Raw genomic sequence first — 25,097 nt, 5'->3', positions numbered from 1 at the left:
AAACTAATTTCCTTTAGAAAGTGTAGAAACTTGAGAGATTAGCTGGTACAGAGTTGGGTTTCGTCGGTTGGAGACGGACACCAATTGGTTAAATAGGACCATGTCACCTGGAAATTCTAGATGTAACACGTGCAATTGTTGTAATTTCATCTGCCTAAATAAATATGTATCTACTGGGGGCAAACATTTTTGCTTCAAAAGATATAATGTGCTGTCGTACTAGTTATGTAGTTTACACTATAGTGTGTAGATGCAGGCGTTTCTATATTGGTTGTACCATACGAGCACTGAATGTGCGATTTAGGGAACATATTCAGTGAAGTCTGGCAAGGGTTTCCCAAGGCTCATCTCACATGTTAGAGATGAGCATCGTGGAGATACCGGCTGTCTATCCTTCCTTGGCCTGGAAAGAGTTAATGCCAGGGAGGGTACAGACAGGCATAAGTTACTCTTACAACGTGAAGCCAAGATTATCCTGGAAACTAATGCCCAGGGTAACATGGGCCTGAACGATAGGTTGGCTCTCAGCGTTTTCCTGTAATTACCTTGTCTTTGTACATCATTGAAATGTCTGCTTTTTATCTACAGACCGTGCTTGTTTTTAATTCATTTGTAGTTACGCCCTCCACTCCATACGTCACAATGGGAGGTGCATTTACCTGCCGTGACTGTGAAGTGGAAGCAGTCTGAAGAAACGCCTGGAAGGGGCGAGAAACAATTGTCATTACACTTGTGCGTTACTGTGATGGCGTCCCGCTACTGTTTTGCCTGCAAGCACTGACAAAGAAGCCCGTTTCACCATATGCGTAAGTGACTCCTGATCATCTCTTCACTATTGTTGGATGCTGTTGTACTCCTAAGGATTGAGCACCTTGGATAGGGTGTACGGGCACCTGCTAACCCGAAGCATTCTGCAGGACTGTGCATTGTCCAAGACTAGGAATGTCCCGATACCATTTTTTTTTTTTTTAAAGAGAGAGTACGAGTACCGATACTTTAAATTCTAGTACTCGCCGATACCAAGTACGAGTACTTTTATTTTAAAGGGAATCCGACAGCATCCGATGCGGTTTCTGGCGCTGTTTACCGTGCTGATATGTGATTCCTTGTTGTGTACAATGGAGGCGGCTGCTGTAGTATGAGCCATGATTTCTCTCTTCTCCATTGGGCAGAACAGGGAATTTGCATTGGCGGCAAAATCGATGTCTCCGGAGAGATTGCGCTGACGTTCACATGGTGAGCAGCGGTAGAAACCGGGTCACCTGCACTATCTACATATAAATTCAAGTTAGTGCAGGTGACTCTGCTGCAAGATTGCCTATAATAGTAGGGAGTATCCCCCTTTAGACAACAGCAGGGCGCCCCCCCTTTAGACAACAGCAGGGCGCCCCCCCTTTAGACAACAGCAGGGCGCCCCCCCTTTAGACAACAGCAGGGCGCCCCCCCTTTAGACAACAGCAGGGCTCCCCCCCTTTAGACAACAGCAGGGCTCCCCCCCCTTTAGACAACAGCAGGGCTCCCCCCCCTTTAGACAACAGCAGGGCTCCCCCCCCTTTAGACAACAGCAGGGCTCCCCCGTAGACCACAGCCCTCACCCTTGTGGACAGCTCACCTGCAGCTGTCCTGTCGGGGGCTGCTGCTTCACTGCTCCGTCCTCCCGTCCGCATCATTGCGTTCTATGGAGGAGCATGTGACATACATGTCACTTTGCTTCCTCCGTAGCGTTACGCTAGGCGCAGGGGAGGAGGAGTGACGTGTATGGCACATGCTCTTCCATAGAACGCAATGATGCAGACAGGAGAAAGGGGCAGCGGAGCGGCAGCAGGTTTCGGGGACATTGAAAGAGTCCCTGATACCATGGAAATGGCCAGTATCTGCCCCGATACAGATACTAGTATCGGTATCGGGACATCCCTATCCAAGACCGAGGAGTATCTATTGACAGTCTGCACATCGCCAAAATTTACCACTAATAAAGTAGAATATGTCACACACAAAAAAAAAAAAATCTTGAAATCAAATTCATAAGTTAAAGCATTCCAGAGTTATTAATGTATAAAGTGAAAGGTCAGATTTGCAAAAAAACGACTGCGTCCTTAAGGTCAAAATGGGCTGGGTCCTTAAGGGGTTAAAAAACAATCCAGATTCTGTTTTGGATTTGGGGACAGTCTGGTTCTAGCATGAAGGCCTCGTGATAAGCACTTCACGTCTGCCCTTACTTTGGAACACCACATCGCCCCCAAGTGCTGGTGAGAATCTCTGTAGCCATCGCATAACACAGTAAGTCACTTCTATTAGTGATAGGAGGGACAACAGCTCAGGGATATGTGCAGGACATCCTGCAAAATGTGCCACAGGATGCCATTAGGAACCTGTATACCTCCATGACAAAACTCATTTTGTATCCAGGCTACAGGTGGCCCTACAGGGTACTAGAGCCTGCTTTCAATTCCCTAATAAAGCGATCCTATGTCTAGAACATTGTAATCTCTTACATACATCACAATTGCATTCACATATACACAGATCCATTTCATTCAAACAGCTCCTTGCTGCATTATTTTTCTGTGTACATTATCACTTTTCCTTACATGATTATGATTTTGGAACACACCATCATTTGGAAGTTTGCGGCCCCTATTATTTCAAAGGCACTACGATTGGTATTTGTGCTTACTTTAGATATTCACTACCGCTGTGTGTATCAATATATTAGTTTTGAGTGTATTATGCCTGTAACCATATTTTTATGGTTTAATTCTCTTCTGCTACACAATACTAATGGTATGATTTAAAAAGGACATTATAGTTATGCCACTTATTTTGGAAGCATTTGGAGGGCAGCATCGTAGAAGAACATTAAGAAAAGCATTAATAGCATAGGACGCAAGTGGCAGTGTGCTCTGCTGAGAAAAACTGGGAATAACTTCTACCAAGGTGTCAGGAAATATTGCTTTATTTTCTTACATTTCCAAATTTTATTTTTCTGTCCACTCCCCTCCCCATCCCCCAGTTTACCCACACCAGTGTTTAGTAACCAGAATTCCCTTAAATATAGCAGCAAAAAGTCCTGTCATGTTAAGGTTCCATTCACACAGGCAGGGATTTCCTACAGCTTTTCCGCAGTGGATTATGCTATCATTGACTTCAATAGGTCCATAGAATGTCAGAAAATCTGCCACTATTGCAGTTAAAGTCAATTGAAGCAAAATCCTGTGCAGATTTTCTGCAGCAAATTCCTGTGAAAATCCACAGGAAACCCGCCCATGTCACAAGCAGTCTTGTAAAGTCTGCTTGTGCTTTCTTCTATTCCCTACAGTTGTTTTTTTTTTTTTTTAAGTGGTGCACACTGTCATTAATTTGGCGTTCTTAAAGGGGTATTCCAGGCAAAAACTTTTTTTTATATATATCAACTGGCTCCGGAAAGTTACAGATCTGTAAATTACTTCTATTAAAAAATCTTAATCCTTCCAATAGTCTGAAGTTTTCCGTCTAACTGCTCAATGATGATGTCATGTCCCGGGAGCTGTGCATGATGGGAGAATATCCCCATAGGAACTGCACAGCTCCAGGGACGTGACATCATCATTGAGCAGTTAGACAGAAAACTTCAGAAGCTAATAACTATTGGAAGGATTAAGATTTTTTAATAGAAGTAATTTACAGATCTGTAACTTTCCGGAGCCAGTTGATATATAAAAAAAAGTTTTGGCCTGGAATACCCCTTTAACTTTTCCCTGTGCCAAATCTTTTTCTAGCAGTTTTAAAGTGATTATTGCACCAGAAAATGTACCACTTTTTTTCGTCAAGAAAATGCTGGCCTTTCTTTTAGAGTTCCCTGGGTAGTTCAGCTTTGAGTATACTTTTTTTTTTTTTCTGGTAAATGTCAGGTTTCTGACATTTTGGGGGGGGGGGGGGGGGGGGGGGTGGGGGGACCTAATCTAAGTTCCTTGCATCACAAAATATAAGCAACAGATGGCAAAAAAGTACAGGAGAACGTTCCCCCATACCTTTATAGCTCTTGAGTTGTAAACGGCAGCAGACATGGTAAATTAAAAAATCTTTCTAATGTACAGTACTTTGTTTTAAAAAATAAAATAAAAAATAAAGTTTTATATGTTTTATTTGTGTTTAAAAAAAGCTGCTCCTAGGTGTCTCCCTACTTGTCCAGAGCACATTTCTCCCCATCTTTTGCACATACTTTGGACTCCTGCTGACCTGGCAGAAGCTCAAAATCAGGAAATGCAGTCTGGAGGACACTGTAAAGTAGTGCTGGGCGGTATACCGGTTCATACCGAATACCGCACAGCAGAATTTTTCATATACCGCAATACCGGTGAGGAGGCTGCGGTCAGGCGCTATGCATGCGGGTCCCACAAATCCCGCAGCAGCCACAGACTCGGCCGCAGCAGCAGACTCAGTGACAGCCCCACCCTCGGAGTACATTCACCACTCACCCACCAGGGAGGGGGCTGCTGCTCCTCCTGTCTCCTCCCACCGCCGTAGTGCCGCCATCCCCTTCCCCCGCTCAGCCTGCCCTGGGCTGCCATCTTCAGCCGCTGCCCGCTCGGGTGACTTTCAATAGATAAAAATGAAAGTCTTCTAGAGCACACACTCGCTGTGCGCTATGCTGCGGCCTCAGCGGTCAGCGATCCTCGCATCTGTGTCTGCAGTCTGCTCTGCACATAGGGGGGTATGTGCAGAGAAGACTGCAGACAGAGCATTGCACCCTAGTGTCTTTTACATACCTTATGGTGCAATGCTCTGCAGTCTGCACATACCCTCCCATGTGTATAGCAGTGTGTGTGTAAATTCCTATACAGGTGGGGTTATTTGCAGAGCATTGAACCCTAGTCTGTACTTCAGACTCCCCCCACCTGTATAAGAGTACATACCCCCATGTGCATATTTGTGCAGACTATTGCACCGTAGGGTCTTCTACAGACCCTAGGGTGCAATGCTCTGCAGTCTGCACACACCCTATGAGAGCTATAACAAAAAGTTTTTTTTTAAAAAGGTGTTAATATATATATTTTTATATTTTTTTCTTTTTTTTTATATATATTTTTTCACTCCTTCCCATTTATGCCTTCCATAATAAAAGCTTAAATCCCCCCTTTCTCATATTTTTTTTTTAACTAAAATAATGATAAAAAATTTTTAAAAATGTGGTATCGCCATGTGTGAATGTCTGAAATATTAAACCTAATGCTAATAAAATTGCACAGTCAATGGTGTACACATAAAAAAAAAAAAACAAGTCCAAAATTGCGTATTTTTGGTCACTTCATATGCCATAAAAAAAATAAAAAGTCCCATAAAAAACAAAATGGTACCGATAAAAAGTACAGACCACGGCGCAAAAAATGAGCCCTCATACAGGTATGTGCAGAGCATTGCATCGTTCGGAGACCCAGGGCCTCCGAGTCTGCAGTCACTGCTATTCACATCTGTACATACACTAGAGAGTGCACTGCTGTGCACATACTCCCTATGTATAGGGATGTGTGTAGTACATTCCTATACATGGGGAGTATGTACTGAGCATTGCACTCTAGTGTATGTACATTCCTATGTTAGCCTGAGCGGGCAGGATTGGACAAACATTTTAGCAGGAGTGGGCGGGATTAGTGCTGGGCGGTATACCAGTTCATACCGAATACCGATGTGTTTTTCCCGCAATACAGTTTCCATAGCAACCAACTCCAATGCATGATGGGGTAGAGAAACATCCGGCCACAAAGCGTCTCTGGGAAGTGTAGTCCGAGCCGCACTGAACTGACTCTGGAGCTGGGAGGGGACTACAACTCCTGGCAGGCACGCGACTTCCGAGCGGACACGGGAAACTCAAACAGAACTGCGGAAAAATGGATGAGAGTTACCGGGCGGCCTGACCCCCGACCAGCTGACACTATACTGAGGAGTTTTGCAACAGCCCCCCCATCTGAATGTACAGGGTGGAGGTTTACAACTAGATTCTCGCTGCAAGTTTGAGATGCAGAAAATTTTCCGCTGCAGCTCAAACTCCCAGCGGGAAACTGATTGTACCCTAAAAACACTACACTTACACAAAATAAAAAGTAAAACACTACATATACACATACCCCTACATAGACCCCCCCTCCCCCACCCGGCAAATAAAAAAATGTCTCGTATAACACTATTTCCAAAACAGAGCCTCCAGCTGTTGCAAAACAACTCTCAGTATTGCCGGACAGCCATTGACTGTCCCGGCATGCTGGAAGTTTTGCAACAGCTGGAGGCACCCTGTTTGGGAAACACTGCCGTAGGGCATTTTTGGTATCAGAGGCAAGTCTAATTTTTGCATCCGGGTCCGTCCCTATGCAAATTAGGGATCGACCGATATCGGTTTTTTAGGGCAGATACCGATAATCGCTGCAGGTTAGGGCCGATAGCCGATAACTTATACCGATATTCCGGTATAAAATATCGGCTATTTAACCCCCTGCGACACCGCTGCAGATCATTGATTTAAAGCGGGCGCTTTAAATCAATGATCTGCAGTGGCTTTTGCGGGGCCATAGGCCGCCGCCACCACCCGCTTCTCTCCCCCTACCTGTCCGGGTGGTCCGGGCCATCCATCCATCGTTCATGTAGTGTCCGGGGGCGTTCCGGGTGGAGGGTGGTCCGGTCCGGGCTGTCCTTCTCCGGCGGTCATCTTCTCCACTCCGGCCAGGCTCCGGCCTAGTACGCTGCATAGACGTCGCTGCGCAGTGACGCCCGTGCGCAGCGACGCACGTGACGTCACGGCATAGCGGCGTCTATGCAGCGTACTAGGCCGGAGCCTGCCCGGAGTGGAGAAGAAGGCCGTGGGAGAAGAAGGACAGCCCGGACCGGACCACTCTCCACCCGGAACGCCCCCGGACATTACATGAAGGAAGGATGGCCTGGACCACCCCCATTACGGGTAAGTTTAATTTTTTTATTGACTCGGAGGGTGGGGGGGGAGGGGCCGACCGGTATAGCGGTATGGGAAAAAATCCATACCGGTATACCGCCTAGCATCACGGTGGGGGGTGCGACGCGGTGCGGTGGGTCGGGGGTGTAGTGCGGCGGGTCGAGGGGGTGGCGGTCGCGGTGCGGGCGGTGCATTATCGGCAAGATAATTGCCGATACCGATAATGCCCAAAATCGTGATTATCGGCCGATAATATCGGCCATACCGATAATTGGTCGATCCCTAATGCAAATCCCTTATTTAGGCCTCAAATGCACATGGTGCTCTCTCACCACGCTGCTTCAGGCCTCCGGTGTGGCGTCCCCTGAGTCGTTGCTATGCCATGTGACATCACTCGTCATTGCACCGCGCAGCGCATAGCAACGACTGGAGGCCAGAAGCAGCGCGGACCCGACCCTGGCAACAGGTAATTATACAACTGGGGATGGGGGAGGCAACGGGGCAGCGGCGCCAGCAATGGGTGCCGCTTCCTCTTCTCTCCCCCTGGCTATCGGCGCCGCTGCCCCATTGCCGGCGCCGCTTCTCTCCCCCTGGCTATCGGTGCCAGCAATGGGGCAGCGGCACAGATAGCCAGGGGGAGAGAAGCGGCGGCAGCAGGGCTCTAGACCCCAGGAAAGGCAGTTGGAGAGAAGCGGGCAGCAACGGCCTCTCTCCCCCTGCCTTTCCTGGGGGCTTCTCATGGGTCAGAAACAGTGTATCAGGGTATACACATGCACCCTCATTTTACCATGGATACTTGGGTAAAAAAAAAAACTTTACCCAAATATCCTTGGTAAAATGAGGGTGCGTGTTATAGGGCGGTGTGTGGTATACCCCGATAAATACGGGTACTTTGAGGGATGCAGTTTTTATAATGGGGTCATTTATGCAGTATTTCTAATATGAAAGCCCTTCAAATCCACTTCAAAACTGAATTGGTCCCTGAAAAATTTGGATTTTGAAAGTTTTGTGAAAAATTGTTTCTGAACTTTGAAGCCCTCTGATGTCTTCCAAAAGTAAAAAAAATTCAACTTTATGATGCAAACAAAGTAGACATATTGTATATGTGAATCAATATATAATTTGTTATGTCTATTTTCCTTACAAGCAGAGAGCTTCAAAGTTAGAAAAATGCAACATTTTCTAATTTTTCATGTAATTTTGGAATTTTTCACCAAGAAATGATGCAAGTATCGATGAAAATTTACCACTATGTTAAAGTAGAATAGGTCATGAAAAAATAATCTCGGAATCAAATTCATAAGTAAAAGCATCCCAGAGTTATTAATGCTTAAAGTGACAGTGGTCAGATGTGCAAAAAACGCTCTGGTCCTTAAGGTGAAAAATGGGCTGTGTCCTTAAGGGGTTAATGTTTTGTTCTAGGAATGCATCTAACCCGGTTTTAAAGTTTTCAACTGTTTCTGCTGTGACCAGTTCCTGAGGAAGACTGTTCCATAAATCAATGGGACTCTGCTGCGGAATCTTCGTGTGAAATTTAAATGCGGAATTCCTTTTCCCTTTCTTTAAATATTTAAATCTTGTAATTAAAATAATAATCACCACCCACGGTGGAACAAAACACAAATGCAATCCGGAGAACCCAGAGACCATACAAGAGGACATACAAGGAATTGCTCAGGAAAACATAAGAGCATATCCGGAGACCCAACCAGAGAAAGCCCAACACATACTAACACACTCACACACAAACACGCATCCCGGTAACCCTGTCCCCCCCCCCCCCAATAAGGTCCGCCGACATTTCAAGCAGAAGCCAGGGGGTCCATACCTTGTTGAATTTCTTTGGACACCTACAACTCACATAAAGAGTCTGGTATAACGGGACATACCTGTTGACCAGAGCCAGCCAACAAGACAACGGGGGAGGGGGGGTATCCTTCCAGGTCATCACAACCACTTTACGGGCACAGAAAAGCAGAAAGCGAATCAATAGGCGTCTGAGAACTTTCAATGCGGAATTCCCCACAGAAATTCTGCCGTGTGAACATAGCCTAAGGGAGGACGTTGTCAGATGATGTCATGCCTGCTGGGAAACACCCCTTCACAGTCTGCGGAGCTGACAGACTGAGCATAATACAAAGCACAATATCAGGGCAGAAAACAAATAGAAAAAAAATAAATAAATAAAGGCAGGTGGTGGTTTATCATGATGGGGTGTCAGCCTTCTCTCCCCGCAAATAATTATTAGCCACTGCGCTGTACTGTACTATCCTGCGCCTGGGCTGCAAAAACTAACAAAATAAACTTTAACTCACCTTCCCCATTACTGGCCTCACGGTCCCTCCATTGCGGTCCTGGAGATGGGAACGTCTCCGGGCGCAGCGATGACCCGCCTCGGTCGGTGATAGGCTGAGCGCATGGTCATGTAAGAAGACAGCCTGCTCCTTAAATGACAGTGGGCTCAGCCTATCAACGGCCAAGGAGGGGGACAGCGCAGCGCTGGGATGATAACTCATTGGGGGGGGGGGGGGTGAAATACCGTTAAATACCGTGAAACAACGATAACTTCCAAAAATACCGTGATAAACATTTTTGGTCATACCGCCCAGCTCTACTGGGAGGATTCAAAAATGTATCAATATCATGACAGGGTTTTCTATAAACAAAAGATAGTCATTTTTTACAGACTACATGCTTCAGAATTTGGTGGCCCCGTTTTGCTAAATTCTGGACAACCACTTAACAGTGGTTTATAGCGTTATGGCAGAAATTAGAATTTTAGTCACATATTGTGGTTTTCAACAGTAAACTTTTGCATGATCAATAAAATTACTATAATTTTTTTTTACTTTTTTTAATAAAAGTTACATTATTGTTCGTAAATTAGTTTGAGAGCAAAAGCAGTTTATACAGATCTTTAGCATAAACTACAATGGCAGCAATCCCAAGGAAATCTACGTGCATCCACCAGTTGGACGGTCACATTGCAGCTTCAGCTAATAACAGAGCTCCTGCTGGAACCGTGGTCTCCGGGTGAAAACAAATATGTTGTGATAATTGCTTTTCAAACAAAAAAAATGAGTCAGCAGCCGACGTCTGAAGACTGTATGACCATTAATACCCGTGCCAGCGATTCATACTGCTCGAGCTACAGGGTATTAATTACCACACAATCAAAACAATCCGCTTAATCACCAAACTCATATGCTCGACTTGGATAACTCCACAAGTACATTTAGGAAACTTCCCAAATTCCCTTAGAGATGCTAGAAAATCACAGGGCACGAGGCAGAAAGGAGCATAAATAAAGCACAATTTGGCTTATTTACTGGCAGGAAATTACAAGGCTTGAAGAAGCATACCTAAATGGTCCCGTTCACATATGTTCTACGAATTCACAGAGCATTACAGAACAGCTGTCTTTTTTTTTTTTTTTTTTTTTTTTTAAAGATTCATTATTTGTTTTGTTCTAGAGTATTGCATTATTTTACGCCTTTTTCAGTTTAGTATTTCTTTGTGGCGTTTTTCAGTCATTTTTACTTCGGTGTGAACAAGTCTTAAGACACTTAATGGGTTTGCCTCTCGTTGATTGGTGCATGTTTGAAGTGTACATGTCATATCACAAAAAATTGCTTCCGTATGTTCCTCACTAGGTCATACAGATGCTTTACATGTCTGGCTTCTGTATTTGGCTTACAAACCCTTCTGTTCTGCTGCTCACTTATTCTGACATCCACTGCTTAGGAAGGAGTGTGTCTGAGGCAAGCACTGAGCCCGCACTCACTCATCATTCATTCATTCATTTCCTCCCTGAGTCTGCTATGCTGGGTCTCTTCATCCAGTCACAACTGGCTGCTCTGTAACCCCCTACTCTGTTTTCAGGCATAAGTCTCAAAGACAGGACAGGAGTGAGCACAGAGGAGTGCTAGTCCTGCCCTCAATTACTGGACTTTGTCCATGCCTGTGCTTCAGCAGGGACAGAGATGATGCTGCAGCCGGACAGGATTATGTTCTGGATTGTATAGGGTCCCCATGTGGTCTTTTTTTAGAAGCAATTATTTTAATAAAAAAGGAGAATTTTTTTTTTTAATAAAGTGTATATTAGAAAGGTAAATGAGAACTCCACCCAAAACTTATCCCCTACCCACAGGATAGGGGACAAGTAGCTGATTGCGCGGGTCCGATCGTTGGAACCCCCATGATATCTGGAACGAGACCCTGACTGCCAGTGAGGAGCATGTGTCGTCTACTTGTAGACGCCACACGCTCCATTCATTTTTTTTGGGTCGCCGGAGATGCCCGAGTGTTGTTTCTTTTGCACGCCCACAGAACTGAACGGAACGCATTTTGTCTGCAGCAAGCACTCCTCACTGACAGCCAGGTCCCCACGATCAGCTTTTTATCCCCTATCCTGTGGATGGGGTATAAGTTTTGGTTGGAGTTCTCCTTTAATGTTTTTCCAAGAATTACAACATATAAAAAGTTTTTGATTCTGACCGTGGCCATTATATGGATGTCTCCAAACTGGTCACTTCATGCCACACTGGTGCCACCCACAAAATAAGCGATTACATAAATTGTAACTCTAAATATGTGGTGTATGTGGCTACCTGTGTGGCATGCAATATTCAATACGTGGGCTGTACGAGTAACACGTTAAAAACTAGATTTAGGCAACATGCGTCAGATGTGGGGAACAATACGGTTGGCATATCAATGCTGTCCAGGCATTTTAGAGACATCCATGCGGGTGACCTCCGACATCTGAAGGTTTCACGGATAGAAAGAGTCCGGCTTGGTCCCAGAGGTGGAGATCTTAGAAGAAAATTATACAATAGGGAAACACATTGGATGTTTCTGCTAGATACTAGACAGCCTAGGGGACTTAACAAAAGACTAGATGTGGTTGTTACTTGTACATTCGTATTACTATATTTTACTTTTAGGTGGGATGTATTTATATCTTTAATTTTTACAATACAATGGAATATACATATTTTGATTGGCCTGTGTATATACGTACATATCAATCTTATTAATCCTGCCTTTGTCTATCTCTTGGATTCTTAGTTAAATCATGGAAGTACCTCATTCTGGTACTCAAGAGCTGGAGGGGACCTCTGGAGTCCCTGGGTGGTTACCCGTAGCAACACAGAAGAAGCAAAGATGTTATAGAATCCAGATAGACCAACAGAAGTCAAGAATGAGGAAACTGCCATTGCCAATGCTATTTCATCTTATTTGTGTCTTTTGGAGAAGAGTCACTGGAGATCATTCATATATGGAAAAGAAAACACTAAAATGTGGATTTCTTATTGGGGAAGCCACCCACCAGGACACAGAGATCATCTCCACACTTTTAAAATGCTCCAGCTCTTCTACATTGCCTTGTATTTAATCAGATTTAGTGCCGTAATGGGTCACATGACCCTTTCTACATGTATTTTAACTTGTGTGTTAGGTTGTGAAGCCAGTTTACGATTAAGCACGTTCAGTGCGAAACACGTTAGACGCTTCTCTCTTTCTGCAAGTGAATTTTGTCTGATGTTCCTTCAATAAAGAATATTTCTTTTAACCGCATCCCGAGAGCTGGACGACATTCTTTGTTTGCGTGGCCATTTAAAGGTTTTAAAACAAATAAGGCCTGATTTACAAAGTGTAAAACTCCAAACCATACACCATTGATTTCTCCTGGAAAATAAGGACCATTGTTCCCGTTTTTATTTGGTGCGTTTTCAGCAGGAAAAAAAAAAATTAAAAAGAAACAGCAACATAGCCATTCTTTGTATTATGCTTCTACTGAAATCAATAGGGGGAAAAATGCTTCTTTTACCTATAAAACCTACACTCTTCAAATGCACATTAAAAAAGGATTTGAGCAAGCTAGAAAACTAAAAATTAAAAAATAAATTTGAGAAAATTGGCTTCAATTTTACACCGTGTGAATCCAGACAATTTGGGCACCGAATCTGAATTTCTTTTCAGCATGAACACCAGCTCTCACAGACTTCAATAGGAAACCGTTTTAGTTCTGTACACAAAAGAAAGAAAAAAAAAAGAAAGAAAAAATGTAAGCAATGTCAATTTTCTGTGCCTAAAAGTGTTTCCCAATCACTATGCTTAAGCTGATGCAAAACTACAACTCCCAGCATGCCCAAGCAGCCAAAGCTTTTTTGCAAGACTGAGTGTTTGCACGAATGGGAACTGAAGAACCTGTATAAATAAGGCTGGGTTCACACTACGTTTTTGCCATACTGTTTTCAATCAGTTTTTCTAAAGAAAACCGTATGGCAAAAAAACAGATGGAACAGTATGGAAAAAAGTAAGCCGTATGCGTTTTTAAAAGTGCATACAGTTCCATCAGTTTTTATAGGAAAAAAAAAAACCATACTTTATGAAAATTTTGTCCATTTTTAATGGGAGGGGTCTTTAGGACTCAAATGCGCATGTGCAAAGTAAAAACGTATACGTTTTTCCCGTATGGAACCGTATACATGTGCGTTTCCCATTGACGTCCATGTTAAAAAAAAAAAAAAAAAAACTTATGCGGTTGCAGTACGGTTTTTAAACCGGAGACAAAATCGTGGTCAACCACGGTTTAAAAACCATACTGCAACCGCATAAGTTGTTTTTTTTTGTTTTGTTTTTTTTAACATGGACGTCAATGGGAAACGCACATGTATAAGGTTCCATACGGGAAAAACGTATATGTTTTTACTTTGCACAAGCGCATTTGAGAGGGCTTCAAAGTTCAGCAGCAATTTTCAAATTTTTCACAAAATTTTTCTCGATCCAGTTCAGGTTTTAAGTGGATTTGAAGGGCCTTCATATTTTAGAAATACCCCACAAATGACCCCATTATAAAAACTGCACCCTTCAAAGTATCCAAAAGGACATTCAGTAAGTGTGTTAACCCTTTAGGTGTTTCACAGGAATAGCAGCAAAGTGAAGGAGCAAATTCAAAGTCTTCATTTTTTACACTAGCATGTTCTTGTAGACAGTTTTTGAATTTTTACAAGTGGTAATAGGAGAAAAAGCCCCCCCCCGGAATTTGTAACCCAATTTCTCTCGAGTAAGGAAATACCTCATATGTGGATGTCAAGTGCTCTGTGGGTGCACTACAAGGCTCAGAAGGGAAGGAGCGACAATGGGATTTTGGAGAGTGAGTTTTTCTGAAATGGTTTTTTGGGGGGGGGGGGGGGTATGTCACATTTAGGAAGCACCTATGGTGCCAGAACAGCAAAAAAAAAAAAAAAAACACTTGGCATACCATTTTGGAAACTACACCCCTCAAGGCACGTAACAAGGGGTCCAGTGAGCCTTAACACCCCACAGGTGTTTGACGGCTTTTCGTTAAAAATCAGATGTGTAAGTGAAATTTTTTCTTCACTATAGTGCATTCCCCCCCCCCCCCCCCCCAAATTTACCATTTTTAACAAAGGGTAATGGGAGAAAATGCCCCGCAAAATTTGTAGCCCCATCTCTGAGTATGGAAATACCCCATGTTAGGACGTAAAATGTTCTGTGGGCATACTACAATGCTCAGAAGAGAAGGAGTCACATTTGGCTTTTAGAAAGCAAATTTTGCTGAAATGATTTTTGGGGGCATGTCACATTTAGGAAGCACCTGTGGTGCCAGAACAGCAAAATAAAAAAAAAAACAAAAAAAATAAAAAAAACACATGGCATATTATTCTGGAAACTACACGCCTTAACCTCTTAAGGACCCAGCCATTTTACACCTAAGGACCCGGCCATTTTTTTTTTTAACATCTGACCACTGTCACTTTAAACATTAATAACTCTGGAATGCTTTTAGTTATCATTCTGATTCCGAGATTGTTTTTTCGTGACATATTCTACTTTAACATAGTGGTAAAAAAAAAATTGTAACTTGCATCCTTTCTTGGTGAAAAATTTGAAAATTTTATGAAAATTTTGAAAATTTAGCATTTTTCTAACTTTGAACCTCTCTGTTTGTAAGGGAAATGGATATTCAAAATATTTTAATTTTTTTTTCACATATACAATATGTCTACTTTATGTTTCCATCATAAAATTGACAAGTTTTTACTTTTGGAAGACACCAGAGGGCTTCAAAGTTCAGCAGCAATTTTCCAATTTTTCACAAAATTTCAGGGACCAGTTCAGGTTTAAAGTTGATTTGAAGGGTCTTCATCTTAGAAATACCCCACAAATGACCCCATTATAAAAACTGCACCCCCAAAGTATACAAAATGATATTCGGTAAGCCTTTTAACCCTTTAGGTGTTTCACAGGAATAGCAGGAAAGTGAAGGAGAAAATTCACAATCTTAATTTTTTACACTCGCATGTTCTTGTAGACCCAATTTTTTTATTTTTACGAGGGGTAAAAGGAGAAAATGTATACTTATATTTGTAGCCCAATTTCTCTCGAGTAAGCACAAACCTCATATGTCTATGTAAAGTGTTTGGCGGGCGCAGTAGAGGGCTCAGAACCGAAGGAGTGACAAGGGGATTTTGGAGAGTACGTTCTTCTGAAATGGTTTTTGGGGGGCATGTTGCATTTAGGAAGCCCCTATGGTGCCAGAACAGCAAAAAAAAAAAAAAAAAAAAAAAAAAAAGCCACATGCCATACCATTTTGGAAACAAGACCCCTTGAGGAACGTAACAAGGAATAAAGTGAGCCTTAATACCCCACATGTGTTTCACGACTTTTGCATATGTAAAAAAATATAATAAAAAATTCACTAAAATGTGTGTTTCCCCCCAAATTTCACATTTTTGCAAAGGGTTAATAGCAAAAAATACCCCCCAAAATTTGAAACCCCATCTCTTCTGAGTATGGAGGTACCCCATAAGTTGACCTGAAGTGCACTACGGGCGAACTACAATGCTCAGAAGAGAAGGTGTCATATTTGGCTTTTTGGGAGCAAATTTTGCTCGGGCGCATGTCGCATTTAGGAAGCCCCTATGGTGCCAGGACAGCAAAATAACCCCCACATGGCATACCATTTTGGAAACTAGACCCCTTGAGGAACGTAACAAGGGGTACAGTGAGCATTTACCCCCACTGGTGTGTCAGATCTTTGGAACAGTGGTCTGTACAACATTTTTAATTTGCACAGCCCACTGTTCCAAAGATCTGTCAGACACCAATGGGGGGTAAATTCTCACTGCACCCCTCATTACATTCCGTGAGGGGTGTAGTTTCCGAAATGGGGTCACGTGTTTTTTTTTTTTTGCGTTTGTCAAAACCGCTGTAACAATCAGCCACCCCTGTGCAAATCACTCAAATGTACATGGCGCACTCTCCCTTCTGGGCCTTGTTGTGCGCCCCAAGAGCACTTTGCACCCACATATGGGGTATCTCCGTAGTCGGGAGAAATTGCATTACAAATTTTGAGGGGCTTTTTTCCCCTTTTACCTCTTGTCAAAATGAAAAGTATAGGGCAACACCAGCATGTTAGTGTAAACAATTTATTTTTTTACACTAACATGCTGGTGTAGACCCCAACTTCACATTTTCATAAGGGGTGAAAGGAGAAAAAGCCCCCCCAAAATTTGTTAGGCAATTTCTCCCGAGTACGGCGATACCCCATGTGTGACCCTAAACTGTTGCCTTGAAATACGACAGGGCTCCAAAGTGAGAGTGCCATGCGCATTTGAGGCCTAAATTAGGGATTTGCATAGGGGTGGACATAGGGGTATCCTACGCCAGTGATTTCCAAACAGGCTGCCTCCAGCTGTTGCAAAACTCTTAGCATGCTTGGACAGTCAACGGCTGTCCAGCAATACTGGGAGGTGTTGTTTTGCAACAGCTGGAGGCTCCATTTTGAAAACAGTGGCGTACCAGACGTTTTTCATTTTTATTGGGGAGGGGAGGGGGGCTGTGTAGGGGTATGTGTATATGTAGTGTTTTTTACTTTTTATTTTATTTTGTGTTAGTGTAGTGTTTTTAGGGTACAGTCACATGGGCGGGGGGTTACAGCGAGTTTCCCGCTGCGAGTTTGAGCTGCCGCGCAAAATTTGCTGCATCGCAAACTTGCAGCCTGATACTCACTGCAAGCCCCTGCCCATGTGAATGTACCCTGTACATTCACAGGGGGGGACCTCCAGCTGTTGCAAAACTACAACTCCCAGCATGCACAGTCTATCAGTGCATGCTGGTAGTTATAGTTTTGCAACAGCTGGAGGCACACGGGTTGGGAAACACCGAGTTAGGAAACAGACAATGTTTCCCAACCAGTGTGCCTCCAGCTGTTGCAAAACCACAACTCCCAAACATTCTCAGGCCTGCTGGGAGTAGTAGTTCGGCAACATCTTTAGAGCCAGGTGTTGCCGGACTACAATTCCCAGCATGCTTGGAGTTGTAGTTTTGCAACATCTGGAGGACTACAGTTTGCAGACCACTAATACAGTGGTCCCCAATCTGTGCCCTTCCAGATGTTGCAAAACTACAACTCCCAGTATGCCAAAACTGTCCAGGCATGCTGGGAGTTGTAGTTCTGCAACATCTGAAGGGCCAGATGTTACAGAACTACAACTCCCAGCATGCCTGGACAGTAAGGGCATGCTGAGGATGTGTAGTTTTGCAACATCTGGAAGGGCACAGTGGTCTCCAAACTGTGGACCTCTATATGTTGCAAAACTGCAACTCCCAGCATGCCCAGACGCCAAGGGCTGTCTGGGCATGCTGGGAGTTGTAGTTTACAGGGTCCCATTACAGCAATGCACGTCGCTTTACGGCGACGTGCATTGCTGTAAAGGGCCCGACCGCGGCTGAAGATCAACTCACCTGTCGCCGCCGCCGTCTTCATCGCCGGGCCCCAGCACTCTCCTGTCCCCCGCCTCGTCCTCCGGTCTTCCTCCAGTCCTCTCCGGACTTCCAGGGGCCGGGCAGGGCGGGAGGAAGTAACCGCCCCCCCCTCCTGCGATTGGTCGGTTAACTAACCGAAGAATCGCAGGGTATAGGAGGAGGTGGCCGGTTTGCCACCTCGCTCCTATACTTTAGCACGGTCCTGGCTGTCTGTGACAGCCGGGATCATGCAAAATTACCGGGCGGTCGGGTCCCAGAGACCCGATCAGCCCGGTATCGCCGCAGATCGCAAGGGCGATTTCCCTTGCAATTTGCGGCGATCGCTGACATGGGGGGCCTACATGGCCCCCCTCGGCGTTTGCCCTGGATGCCTGCTGAAGGATTTCAGCAGGCATCCAGTTCCGATCTCTGCCCGGCGCGGCAGAGACCGGAAAACGCCAGGGCGTATGGATACGCCCTGGGTACTTAAGGCCCAGGGTGTGAGGGCGTATCCATACGCCCTGGGTCCTTAAGAGGTTAAGGAACGTAACAAGTGGTACAGCGAGCCTTAAAACCTCACAGGTGTTTGACAACTTTTTGTTATAGTTGGATGTGTAAATTAAAAAAAAAAAAAAAATTCTCACTAAAATGCAGTTCCCCCCCCCCCCTAAATTTTACATTTTTACAAGGGGTAATAGGAGAAAATGACCCCCAAAACTTGTAACCCCATTTATTATGGAAATACCCCATGTGTGGACGTCAAGTGCTCTGCTGGCGCACTACAATGCTCCGAAGAGGAGGAGCGCCATGGAGCTTTTGAAAAGAGAATTTATTTGGAATGGAAGTCAGGAGCCATGTGTGTTTACAAAGCCCCCCCCCCCCCCCCCCGTGGTGCCAGAACAGTGGACCCCCCCCCCCACATGTGACCCCATTTTGGAAACTACACCCCTAACAGAATTTAATAAGGGGTGCAGTGAGTATTTACACCCCACTGGTGTTTGACAGATCTTTGGAACAGTTGGCTGCGCAAATGAAAAATAAAATGTTTCATTTTCACAGACCACTGTTCCAAAAATCTGTAAGACACCTGTAAATGCTCACTGTACTCCTTGTTACATTACTTGAGGGGTGTAGTTTCCAAAATGGGGTCACATGTGGGGGGGTCCATTGTTCTGACACTATGGGGGGGGGGGGGGTTTGTAAACACACGTGGCCTTTATTTCCGGACAAATTTTCTCTTCAAAAGCCCAATGGCGCTCCTTCTCTTCTGAGCATTGTAGTTCGCCCGCAGAGCACTTTACATCCACATATGGGGTATTTTCTTACTCAGAAGAAATGGGGTTACACATTTTGGGGGGCTTTTTTCCTATTTTCCCTTGTGAAAATGAAAAATTTAGGGTAACAACATAATTTTAGTGAAAAAAAAATTTGTCTTCATTTTCAAATCCAACTTTAATTAAAATTCATCAAACACCTGTGGGGTAATTTTGGATAACACCAGCATTTTAGTGAAAAACAAAGATTTTTAATTTTCATCGAAAATTCTTCAAACACCTAGAAAATTCTTCAAACACCTAGTTAAGGCTCACTATACCCCTTGTCACGTTCCGTGAGGGGTGTAGTTTCCTGGCTGGACCAGGCTCTATCAATGGATCGCAGAGCGCACAGATCAATGGAGTTCAATAGAACTCTATTGATTCGTATGAGGAATCTAATGTTTTCTCCTAAAAGTCTAATAAAGTGTAAGAAAAATGTAAATTAAAAAAAAAAAGTTTTATCAAAAGTTTAAGACACACATTAACCCCTTCCATGTTAAAAGTTCAAATCACCCCCTTTTCCTATATAAAAACATGTAAACATAATCATAATTTTCACTGTGTGTGCGCAATTGTACGAACTATTAAAATATAACTATGTATCCCATAAGGTAAGCAACGTAAAAAAAAAAAAAATTTAAATTAAAAACGCAGAATTGCAATTTTTATAATATCCCAGAAAAATAAAAGTTCAAAAGCTATTAAAAATTCAGATCAATATCAAAATGGTACTGATACAAAAAACAGATTATGGCACAAAAAATGAGTGTGTGTGTATGTGTGTGTGTGTATGTGTGTGTGTGTGTATGTGTGTGTGTGTGTATGTGTGTGTGTGTGTATGTGTGTGTGTGTGTATGTGTGTGTATGTGTGTGTGTGTGTATGTGTGTGTGTGTGTATGTGTGTGTGTGTGTGTGTGTGTGTATGTGTGTGTGTGTGTGTGTGTGTATGTGTGTGTGTGTGTATGTGTGTGTGTGTATGTGTGTGTGTGTATGTGTGTGTGTGTATGTGTGTGTGTGTATGTGTGTGTGTATGTGTGTGTGTATGTGTGTGTGTATGTGTGTGTGTATGTGTGTGTGTATGTGTGTGTGTATGTGTGTGTGTATGTGTATGTGTGTATGTGTGTGTATGTGTGTATACACACACCATGAAAAGTGTATATTTCTGCAGTTGTGAGATTGCACAAAATTGAATTTTGCTTCAAATTAAAAACGATAAAATCACTGACCACTGCAAAAAGCCAATCAGGCCACACTACATTTAATTTGTTTTCTTGAACAATTTTTTTGCGACTTTTCACCCAATGTGCAATTATTTGCAACACACAAAAAAAGGGGAAACCCAACAATAAATCCGCTTTCTGGACTTTCTGACGGGTGTTCATGACGGAGGTTTTTACAGGAGGACAACGGTAGTGTGAAAGGGGCCTAAGACAATGAGGATTCCAAGAAGCAGCACCCACAATCAGCTCTACAAGCTCAGTCAACAGGCTGCTGCAGGGTAAAAGATAAGACAGAACAATGGAGTAAAGTGCAAGACTGTATCAACATGTGACAGCTGCTATATCATCCTACTGTAATAGTGGTATTGCGCTTTTTCCTACAGACCAATCACACACCAAGGACATCTGCTTTACTGAACAACATTAAAATGAATAACTTTAGAAAGAGTAGACAAACAGGAGACACAGGAAATTTATATAAGGCAAGATCTATGTTGTAACAGCCATAGAACAGGCATTACTTCTCTTTTGGCAGGGACCTGCTGCTTTCCATGGTAGCTGGCATCAAGGTAAACATACATTGAGGAGGTGAAATTTACAAAGGCTCCAACGCACCTATACATAATTTATGCACATGTAAATCAGAGATCTAAAGGCTCCAGGCCACTCTTCCAATGTAGACAACAGCAACGACCATCCAGACTTATTATAGATTAGGAACTTCGACTCAGCCAGGAGCTTCAACCTGCCTGTACCCCCAATGAGCACTGTGTATATTCAGACTACATATGCAGCTGCAAGATAAAACCACTATCAAATAGAGAGAGAAAAATAAAGAGAGAAAAATAAAGAGCTGTAAAAATTCTTGTCAGTGCCACGGACTTATGTATGACTGTACAACATGACTATACATTTAAAAAGATTACGGGAACAAAATCATTGCTTATCACAAAGGCACAGAAGTATAAACTATGGTATAAAATACTGCAGGTGCCCATTATAGCCCTGATATATTCTACAGCACTGTACATAGGGGGAGATGTATCAATGTTGTCTGTGAGAAGCATTTTTTTATGTGTTTTTTTTATGCGTTATTTATGACTGCCGTGCGCCTTATTTATCAAAAAGGCACACAAACTTGATAAATATTGCGTTTTTTTAATTACCTTAGAACACACTGGAAGCCACCAAAAGCAGTTTGCCTTATGAAACAGTATACTCAGCTAGGTGAGAGTTATTTAGCCAATTTTGACCTGAGGATAAATGGCTTGGACACAAGCCAAAATCATACTGGTAATTTTCTATTTTAACAAGACACCACAATCTAAAGTAACCAAAAACACAGCAATTTTTCATTGTCAAAGGGTTAAATAATTTAACCACACTGTGCTATTTACAGAACATAAGAGAAACGCAAACTTGGAAATAAAATAAATAAATAAAAAAAAAAAAATACAAACCCTTTTTTTATACATGACAAAATATACACAATTCTAACAGCTGCGGGCAGGTGGAGATATTAAAGAAAAACTGTTCAATAGCAAAAAGGCAGAAATTGTACATTAGACAGATATGAGATTTGGTACATTAAATTGGTTAAATAATTTAAACATGGATACAGTATGGGGTAAATAAATAACGGTTGGTAATAAATATGGACATTTATCCCTAAATATATTTTGAAAGAAAAAAGAATGTACATTTAAAACATGTACATCAGTACATCATAATTTTTGAAAATGAAAGAGGTAAATAAAAAGGAAAAAACTAAAAAGTAAACAAGTTTAGTTAAATTAAAAATAAATAAATAATAATTTACTATATTTGAAAGAGGACATACCCAAACATGACCCAGTGTTATAACACAACCTTATGTAATTAGAGCAGTATAACAATGGACTAAACTGTACAAGGGTTCTGCCGACGTTTTCTAAAGATTGCCTCCACCCTGGTCTATATTTGCACATTTTTTGAATGATATGCGCCAATTGATGTGCTTAAGTTAAAAAAAGATGCATATAGTAAATATCTTCCATGGCCTAAGTCAAAATGGAATTCTGCTTCTCGCAGTCATTTATGTTAAAATGGCATATAAGCAAAAGGTGCAAAAAAAATGTGCAAATCCCAAAAATTGTGCAACGATGCGCCTTTTTACAGAAAAAATTAAAATAAAAACGGGAACAGCTTGATAAATCTCCCCCATTGTCTTTTCAGCTTACAGGCCCCCCTATACTAGGACGCACATTACAGCCAATTTCACACAAAGCTGATGGTCAGATCAGTGCTATGGAGTGTGGGAGAAACCAGAATATGTAAAGCAAAGATAGGGAGAACGTAAAAGCTCTAAACAGGTGTGATCCGAGGTCACGTCTGAATCGGAGACATCTTTACAGTAAGATGCAGAGACATATATAATGTTAGATGTTTTAGAATTAATACAATCCTACCTGGCAGATTTATTATCCTCTCAGACAGTGTTGTGCCCAATCTATGAATTGAGCGTTTCACCTGAAGTGACACTCCTCCAGGGGGCAGCACTAAAGCATTGGTCTTTATTTCTACAATGGGTGTTCTGTGAAATCAGGGGCCGCTGTTCTTTCATATGTTGTACCAAAAATGATGTGTAGATGGTGTCTGTAAGACACTGGCACTCCTCTAGTGTCTACTAAACCCTTTATGGAAATTGTTCCAGAGGTCTTTATTAAAGCGTTGACTCTCAGCAGTGTCATCAGGTGATGTACAGGATCAGAAAGCCATAGAAAGCAACTATGGTTTTCTGATCCTGTACATCCCCTGATGACACTGCTGAGAGTCAACGCTTTAATAAAGACCTCTGGAACAATTTCCATAAAGGGTTGGGTAGACACTAGAGGAGTGCCAGTGTCCCGCTCCGGCCAATGATAGGCTGAGCCCACGGTCATAAGAAGCCGGCTTCTTACATGACAGTGCATTTAACCTATCACTGGCAGGCGCGGGACATCGCTCCGGCCCCTGATAGGCTGACGGCTGTCCGACGTTCCAGTCCCCAGTGTAAGGCCGACGTAGGCAAGATAAAGTTTATTTTCTTCATCTTTTGCAGCCCGGGCATAGTGATACAGTGTACAGCAGTGGTCTCAAACCTGCGGACCTCCAGCTGTTGCAAAACTACAACTCCCAGCATGCCCGGACAGCCGTTGGCTGTCCGGGCATGCTGGGAGTTGTAGTTTTGCAACAGCTGGAGGTCCGCAGGTTTGAGACCACTGGCATACAGCGAGTTCCAGCACCGCCGGCCCCCAACAAAGAGGAGGGCAGTGCTTGCGGGTGACATATGTGAGTAGTACCCCACTGGGCTGATAATTAATTGGGGGGGTGGGGAGCAGAACAACGCTGGCGGGTAACAGAAAAGTGGTCGCGGGTCACATGATTTGGGGTGGGGGGTTGAAAGAAATACTGTGGAACCGCCATAAGTTACAAAAATACTGTGATACACATTTGGTCATACCGACCAGCTCCAGTGTCTGGTACTGGAACTAATCGCTACCAAAGTGACTGGGACAAAGCTGCAGTCACATACAAAACCTGTAGACAGATGTATTGCTGCTTTTGACAGAAAACAATGTCATGGTTTCCTAATCCCATACAAACACCTTCATACATAGGATATCTGCAAAGTGCTCATTAGAGAATAAACAGGCTGAATTTAAAGGTGTTATCCACATTAAGGAACAGAAAAACAGAGCTAAAGTCTTTCAAAAACAGCACCACACCTGTCCTCAGGTTGTGTGCGATATTACAACTTCGCTTCATTCACTTCAATGGAATGGCACTGCACTACTACATACAAAGATACTTTTAGTCACTTCCACTGCCCATGTTCCTAAACCGATAATATCTGCTGTCACATAGATCTGTGCTACTGGAGCACCATCCACACAGCTATTTCAGCAGCACCCCTTAAATGCGTACTCCCTGTGGAAAACTTTTTTTTAAATCAACTGGTGACAGAAAGTTAAACAGATTTGTAAATTACTTCTATTAAAAAAATCTTAATCCTTCCAGTACCTATTAGCTGCTGAATACTACAGAGGAAATTATTTTCTCTTTGGAACACAGAGCTCTCTGCTGACATCATGACCACAGTGCTCTCTACTGACACCTCTGTCCATTTTAGGAACTGACCAAAGCAGCATATGTTTGCTATGGGGATTTTCTCTTACTCTGGACAGCAGAGAGCACTGTTCTCGTGATGTCACCAGAGAGCTTTGTTTTCCAAAAATATAAGAATTTCCTCTGTAGTATTCAGCAGCTAATAAGTACTGGAAGGATTAAGATTTTTTTTTAATAGAGGTAATTTACAAATCTGTTTAACTTTCTGGCACAAAAAGTTTTCCACCGAAGTACCCTTTTAACCCCCTTAAGGACACATGACGTACTGGAACGGCATGGTCCCGTGTCATAGCGGGTCGGGCTCGGCCTCTAACAACGGTCGGGACCCGTGGCTAATAGCGCACGGCATTGATCGCGGTGCAGCGCGCTATTAACCCTTTAGACGCGGCGTTCAAAGTTGAACGCCGCGTCTAAAGTGAAACCATGCCGGTTAGCTCAGTGGGCTGTTCGGGATAGCCGCGGCGAAATCGTGGCATCCCGAACAGCTTACAGGACAGCTGGAGGGTCCCTACCTGCCTCCTCGCTGTCCGATCGCCGATTGACTGCTCAGTGCCTGAGATCCAGGCATGAGCAGTCAAGCAGCAGAATCATCAATCACTGGTTTCTTATGAGAAACCAGTGATCAATGTAAAAGATCAGTGTGTGCAGTGTTATAGGTCCCTATGGGAGCTATAACACTGCAAAAAAAAAAATAAAAAAAAAAGTGGAAAAAAAAAA

General features: G+C 43.2%; 1 protein-coding gene and 1 long non-coding RNA gene across 8 annotated transcripts in view; one reads left to right on the top strand and one right to left on the bottom strand.

The window, feature by feature from the left end:
• The window catches only part of LOC130273292 (uncharacterized), a 78,691-nt gene extending 66,262 nt beyond the window's left edge, over nt 1–12,429 (top strand). Inside the window, exon 3 of the long non-coding RNA XR_008843950.1 lies at nt 11,990–12,429. This is a non-coding gene — a long non-coding RNA (uncharacterized LOC130273292). The remainder of the gene's footprint in view (nt 1–11,989) is intronic.
• Nucleotides 1–25,097, bottom strand: part of PALS2 (protein associated with LIN7 2, MAGUK p55 family member) — a 192,031-nt gene that overhangs the window by 161,659 nt on the left and 5,275 nt on the right. The gene's annotated exons all lie outside the window — the stretch shown is intronic.

The sequence above is a fragment of the Hyla sarda genome, chromosome 5, assembly GCF_029499605.1.
Source record: "Hyla sarda isolate aHylSar1 chromosome 5, aHylSar1.hap1, whole genome shotgun sequence".
NCBI lineage: Eukaryota > Metazoa > Chordata > Amphibia > Anura > Hylidae > Hyla > Hyla sarda.
Note: the sequence above shows the minus strand (reverse complement) of the source record. Positions and strands in the feature narration are given on the sequence as shown.